Here is a 7,507-nt window from a genome sequence, read left to right as displayed (position 1 = left end):
TGAGTTTCTCCAGCAATTTTTGTTTCTGTTTCAGATTTCCAGCATCCACAGTTCTTAATTTTATTATATTGCTATACAAATTGACTGCCGAATTTCCTAAATTACAGCAGTGACTACTCTTCAAAAGTGCTTAATGGGTTGCAACGTGTGATATCTCATTGTTGTGAAAAGTGAAGGGTCCTGACCTGAAACATCAGCATTCCTGCTCCTCTGATGCTGCCTGGCCTGCTGTGTTCCTCCAGCTCCACACTCTGGATAAGCTGAGACTCTTTTCACTGGAGCATAGGAGATTGAGGGGTGACCTTATGAAAGCATGAGGGCCCTTAGATAAGATGAATAGCAAGAGTCTTTTACCTAGGGTGGGGGAATTCCAAACAAGTGGGCATATTTTTAAGGTGAGAAGAGAAACATTTAAGAAGATGAGGGACAACTTTCTTACACAGAGAGTGATTCATGTGTGGAATGAACTGCCAGAGGAAATGTTGGATGCAGGTACATTTAAAAGACATTTGGATAAGTATATGAATAGGAAATGTTTGGAGGTATGTGGGCCAAACGCAGGCAAATGGGACTAGTTTAGTTTGGGAACATGGTTGGCATGGACTTGTTGGACCAAAGGGTCTGTTTCCATGCTGTATGGCTCTGTGACTCTTTTGACAGCAATTCCCACACCTTTCCCACATATAGAAACATAAAGTCGGTTTTTCATTCAAAATAACATATACCAAATGCAACAAGGTGGTGGTTTGCATATGGAATGAACTGCCAGAGGAAGTGGTAGATACAGGTACAGTTTCAACATTTAGAAAGCATTTCGAGAGGTACATGGACAGGAAAGGTGTAGAGGAAAACGGGGCCAAATGCAGTCAAGTGGGGCTAGTTTAGTTCGGGAAACCTGGTCAGCATGGACGATTTGGACCGAAGGGTCTGTTTCCATGCTCTATGACCCTCTCTACAATACCCACACCATCACTTCCAAATGTACGTTCACATACAAAGTCACACACCATCTAGTCTTCCTTATTAGAAGAGACTTGCATTTACATAGCACTTTGCAGATATCTCAAAGTGCTCTATAGCTAAAAAAGTAATTTTTAAAACATACACAGTATTATAGTATCTGAAATGCAGCAGTCAACATGCACACTGCTAGCTCCCACAAGGAACAATAAGGACCAGCTTTTTTTTTTGTGCAATATTGATTGAAAGATAAATATTGGGTAGGACATCAGGGATAACTCCTTTGTTCTTAGAGACAGTGATATTACCCCGACCTGAGCAGGAAGACTCGACCTCGGTTTAATATCTCATCACAAAGAGGACACCTCCAACAGTGCAGGTACATAGGGAGCACTGAAGAGTCATCTTTGATTTTTGAACTTATGTCCAAGTTTAGAAATTGAACTTAGAACCTTATGGTTCTGAGGCAAACATGGTAATCAACTGAGCCAAGGTTACAACCCCAAACCAATAGAAGTGTGGGAGCACCTTTACCACACAATCTGCAGGACTTCAAGCAGAACTTTTACAACCCCCCTTTTGATAAAGTCAGCAGTTACATGACTCCAGATTATAGTCCAACAGGTTTATTTGAAATCCCAAGCTTTCAGAGCACGGCTCCTTTGTCAGGTGAACCCCACTTTTAAGTTCAGCAAGGGTCGGGGAATAAATGCTGGCCTACAACCCAATAACCAAGAGTACAATATACAGATATATAGACCTTTTCTCCTCAATCTCTATCTCTATTGACAGTATGAATGCTCATAATTGTCCAATCAGTCTGAGTGAGTGTGTCAACTTAGTGTCACATTACACAAAATCTGGAACTATTGAGAGTGGGTAGAACTCTCTATTACCTTCATAGCACTTTCCTTGCTGTCAATTCAATATATTCAACGCAACTCTCTCACTTTTACTAACCCCTACACGCTTCACATCAGCTCTGAAGAGCCTTCCAGACTCAAAACATTTGCTAACTCCCTCTCCATGGATGCTGCCTGGCCTGCTGTGATTTCCAGCATTTCTTGTTTTCAGTGCAAATTGTTAAATTGCTTCTTTCTCAAACTATTTGTGTAAATAGGATTTATGACATAGAATGCCAATCAGCCCAATAAGTCTACACTGGCAGTGATGCTCTGAATGGGCCTCCACCCACTTTTGTGTGTGGTTGTACCACAGTTGGGGAAGTGTGTCCAGTTTAGGTTTGACCTAATTTCAGAAAGATGGAAAGCAGTGGACAATATCAGACTGCTAATTCTTTTAGTAGCACTGTGTTGTGTGTTGGCAGCTAGCAATAGAGTTCAAATTGATCCAAGCCCTCCCCATAAATCACATGCCCCCTACCTGCTATAGACCATGTCCATTACTTTGCAAGATTTCAAGGTCATATCACTCAGTCTGCGACTTTCAAAGTGGTGGGATTTAGTCATGTTACATATTGTAAAAAATGCTTCAGCAGTCTTCCTCCTCCAGTTTAGAAAAGGGTCTGCGATGGTAATGGGACTGTAGAGAATGAAAAATACGTACAAAAATCAGCTTTTCCTTCAGAGGTGGTGACAGATGTGGAAATCATTCATTAGTAATCAGGCCATGCAAAGTTAACCATAAACAGTCATTACAAACCACCCCCTACTGTCCCACATTTTACGCAGGATTTAATCTTCTTTTACTTGTAAGATGCAGATGAAATGCATCTTTTCTAAAAGCTTCAGAGCTGGAAGTTAATATTTCGATTAAAATCAATGGCCCACAGTGTGCTCATACTGAGTCAGAGAATAAAATTTTTAACAAGTGATACACAATGCAATACAATGCATTATAATCCAGAAGCCTGCTGTTAGGAGCCTGGTTAGTTGACTAGACTGTTACTATGGGGTGTTCCCGATTTACAAAAGTCCGACTAGCAGAAGCTTGTAGTTATAAACACAATCTCATATAGGGGTATAATTTTGAAGATCTGACATATAAACATTTCCTGTACTTATGAACAACTGCTTTATACTGTCCTGCATTATATTCTGATTTGCAAACGAATTCCAGAATGGAACCTGTTCAAAATCAGGGGACTGCCTGTATACAGCTCAAAATAACATTAACTGTGTGAGGGTTTTATTCCTGTCCTGGCTGAAACAGGCTTTGGACTTACAGAAAGAGAAGTTGCTGGAAAAGCTCAGCAGGTCTGGCAGCTTCTGTGAAGAAAAACATCACAGATGTGGCCAGACCTGCTGAGCTTTTCCGGCAACTTCTGTTTTTTGTTCCTGATTTCCAGCATCCGCAGTTCTTTCAGTTTTTATTTTAGGCTCTGGACTTACCTCCTCAAACTTTTTTGTAGTAAAATCACAGCCTAAGCCATGATTCAGCTATCCTCAAACACTCAAAAAACCTTTGAAAATATCACTTCCTGCAGCATTACCCTTGATTAAAATGACTATTTAAGGTAGTATTTCTTTCCTATTCACTAACTCTGTCTGATTCCCATCTCTCCTTGTCTTTCTCAGTGGCTTCTCATTGCAATGTCTTTATCAAACAATTTAACTTTTTTGCAATTGCAACTGTCCCACACATTTCAAACACCTTTTCTCACCTCTGATGTCAGGCATGTTACAGTTGGGTAACAGTCTTGCTTTCAAGTCACAAGGTTTCAATCTGATTCTGTGACTTGAATACAAAAATCAATTCAAACCATTCTTGTGCAGTACTGAAGGGTGTGCTGCATTGTAGGAGGTGCCAGTTTCTGGCTCAGACATTAAACCAATGACACATCTACTCCCTAAAATGGCACTGTATACTCACTTTGGCAGCCATTAGCAAGGTGCTACGTTTTCCTTTACTTGTCCACTGACTCATTAATATTTACCTTGCATTCCTTCTATTGCATCCTTATCTTTAACATAATGAAGGTGAACTTTGGAAGTTCTGCAAAAGCTGAAGTGATATTTGCACCATGTGCAGATACTTATATTTGAAAACATTGCTTAAATTTGAACAAGAGGCAAGCTTTGCATGTGGAAGTAATCCAGAATCCCAGGTTAATTCTCTGAGGACATGGGGTTTGAATCTTGCCATGGCAGATGGTGGAATTTGAATTTAGTAAACATCTAGTATTGTATCTGACCAAATGGCAACTGGTTTTGCAAAAATCTGTTTCAGCAGCATCCCTTATAGAAGGAAATCTGCCATCCTTGCCTGGTGTGGCCTACATATGTACCTTGGCCTACAGTGCCTGCAGCAGTTTGGTTGACTCTTAACTGCCCTTTGAAGTTGCGAATCTAGGGCAATTAGGGATGGGCAGTAAATGCTGACCAAGCCAGCGATGACCAATGAATTTAAAAAAGTTCTCTATTTGGGTGATCTGACAGTGGGAGGTTACAGCTGCTTTTAGATCTTATTGATTACTCAAGTCAGTCATAGAGTCACAGAGTCATACAGCATGGAAACAGACCCTTCGGTCCAATCAGTCCATGCTGACCATAATCCCAAACTAATCTAGTCCCACCTGCCTGCTGCTGGCCCATATTCCTCCAAACCTTTCGTATCCATGTACTTGTCTGAGTGTCTTTGAACATTGTAACTTGTAACTGTGCCCACATCCATCACTTCTTCAGGAAGTCATTCCACATGCAAACCACCCTCTGTGTAAAACATTTGCCCTTCATGTCTTTTTTTTAAATCTCTGTACCTCTCTAGCTTAATAATATCCTTCCTATAAGAAGGTGACCAGAATTGTACACAGTACTCCAGAAAAGGTCTCACCAATGTCCTGTACATCCTTAACATAACTTCCTAACTCATATACTCAAAGGACTGAGCAATGAAGGGAAGCGTGCTAAATGCCCTTTTAAACATTCTGTCGATATCTGACACAAACTTCAAAGAATTATGTACCTGAACTCCTACGTCCCTCTGTTCTATAACGCTACTCACGGCTCTACCATTAACTGTATTGTCAACAAAACAATTAGGAAGAGATCAGCACAATGTACTGTCAGTGGCCTAAACTGGCCCATCTGAATTCACCAGGGAGATTCACACCATGACACTGGACACATGATTTACCATTTGTTTAAATTTAAGGAATGTTTCAAATAAAACTATCTGCATAAGGTGCTAACATTATTTCAGCTTTTGCAAAACAGTGGGGCGCTGGAGTGTCAGCCTTATCTGCTCAAATTCTGGATTAGGACTGAATTTACAATCTTCTTACTCAGAGATAAGAGTGCTACAAACCAGGCCACAATTGGCACTAAATATATAGCCCTAGAGACCTACAGCACAGAGGAAGGCCCTTTGGCCAATTGGGCTCACGCTAGTCAAAAACAACAACCTAATCATTCTAATGCCATTTTCTAGCACATGGCCCATAGCTTCGCTTGCCTTGGTGTCATATATGATTAAAGATTGGAGTAAGTAAAGTTGTCATCTCTTTCTTGCTTCAAAGATCGATGAAGGTAATACTTTGAATTAAAGGCATGAGTTTCAGACTTTCCATCTTATTTCAAGCATGTATCAGACATTAAGGCATAAATTTTCAATAGCCATTGTTGGCGGGCAAGGTTATTGTTAGAAGGAGGAATTTGGAAAATTACCTTGTGTTAATGTTCTCGTAATGGTAAGTAGTTTAAAAATTTATCTTAAACAGCCTTATTTCTTCAGTTGTCTAAATTCCTCGGAGATCTATCATATTACATTTCAGTTTTTGCACTGAACCTCTCTGTGTTAACAGTAAATGTACTATTATTTTAAAAGTGCTAGATTTGAAGAATTGTTTTCTAACCCATATGTTCTGTAACCCATGAGATTTCTCAGGTTTATCTCATCCCAAGGCTTCTTATTAACAATCCCAGACTCATTTGCCGTTTCTTTCTGCTCTTAAATTTTCTCACAGAGATTCAATGCTTCATTTATTACAGCTGCCAAAATGATGCAATTATTAGCTGACGTTTAAGGATATTTGTTCATTTTGAAAATGCTAAATGTTATTGTTTAAGTCCTCCTTTTATTGCGGCACTAGACCTGCTGAAGGTGACTTTCACGTGGCTATTTCCAGTGAATTGGAGACACAGGAAATGAGCCTGATGGAAGTATTCAGGACCCTACACTGTTGATTTGCATTTAAATAGAGTCAGCAAGCTGCCAGCATTAAACAAATTTTGAAAGGCAACTCATCGTCCGAAGGAGTGGAAGAAACTTAAACTTGGTCCTTCATGGAGCCAGGTTGGTGGTGATAATTTAAAAAGTCAACAATGTGATCCTAGAGGAGGAGAAAGGAAGGTGAGGAAAGTGTAGATATTTGTTGGGTCAGAAGATGCTTGGTCAGTTATTTTGAAGACCTCCACCGAAATAGCAGTCACTAGACAGGCATTAATAATGGGACTCTAAGTGCCTTTTAGAAAGAATCATAGAATCCCTACAGTGTGGAAACAGGCCCTTTGGCCCAACAAGTCCACACTGCCCCTCAGAGCATCCCGCCCAGACCCACCCCTCATAACCCACCTAACCTACACATTCCTGGACACCACAGGGCAATTTAGCATAGCCAATTCACCTAGCCTGCACAACTTTTTGGACTGTGAGAGGAAACCCATGCAGACACAGGGAGAATGTGCAAACTCCACACAGACAGTAACCCAAGGATGGAATTGAGCCCAGATCCCTGGTGCTGTGAGGCAACAGTGCTAACCACTGAGCCACCATGCCACCATGCTTTTACTGAGCTACCACCCTATTTCTGCCAGCTGATTGAGTGTAGTCCAAGTCATTGTGTGTATTTAAGACAGAGATAGATACGTTCTTGATTAGTAAGGGAATCAAGTGTTATGGGGAGAAGACAGGAGAATGGGGTTAAGAAACATATCAGCCATGATTGAATGGAGCAGCAGACCTGATGGGCTGAATCGCCTAATTCTGTTTATCTTATAACATTTGCCTCTTGGAATCATATATTTCTTTTATGTATTTCTCTAGCATATTCCTTATGGTAGTACTCCTGGGGCGAGGAGCTGTGAGTCAGGCGTGACAGTGAAGTAATGTAACTAAGACCTGAAAAAGAATGGGAACTTAGAGAGTGCTGCACTGTCATTGCTGCAGTCTTCAGGTGAGACTCAAGGATCCCATAGTATTATTCAAAGATGAGTGGGGTCATTCTCCTGATGATGCTGACCAAAATCACTCCCTCAACCGACGCCACTGAAACAAATTATCTGGTTATCTCATTGCTGTTTATGGGAATTACTTTGTACATATTGGGTGCTGTGCTTCCTGCACTGTAGTAGTGATTACACTTCAAAAAGTACTTTGTTGGCTGTCAAGAGATTTGAAGCATCTTATGCTTGTGCAAGGAACAAAGAAAGTTAGAAACAGGAGCAGACCATTCAGACCCTCCAGCTTGTGCCATCATTCAATGACCTCATGGATGAGCTGCGGCCTACCTCCAAGTGGTGTCTAACCAGGATTTTGTATAACTGCAGCATAACCTCTGCATTCTTATACTCTAGCCCTCTAGATATAA

The 7,507-nt window shown here is 40.8% G+C and overlaps 1 long non-coding RNA gene across 1 annotated transcript in view; it reads right to left on the bottom strand.

The window, feature by feature from the left end:
• Window positions 1-2,457, bottom strand: part of LOC125484111 — a 9,906-nt gene extending 7,449 nt beyond the window's left edge. Inside the window, exon 1 of the long non-coding RNA XR_007262970.1 lies at window positions 2,344-2,457. This is a non-coding gene — a long non-coding RNA (uncharacterized LOC125484111). The remainder of the gene's footprint in view (window positions 1-2,343) is intronic.
• Window positions 2,458-7,507: the final 5,050 nt, after the last annotated feature.

The sequence above is a fragment of the Rhincodon typus genome, chromosome 9, assembly GCF_021869965.1.
Source record: "Rhincodon typus isolate 14 chromosome 9, sRhiTyp1.1, whole genome shotgun sequence".
In the NCBI taxonomy this organism is placed as follows: Eukaryota; Metazoa; Chordata; class Chondrichthyes; order Orectolobiformes; family Rhincodontidae; genus Rhincodon; species Rhincodon typus.
The sequence above is the reverse complement of the archived record's forward strand: the minus strand, read 5'-3'. Positions and strand labels throughout refer to the sequence as shown.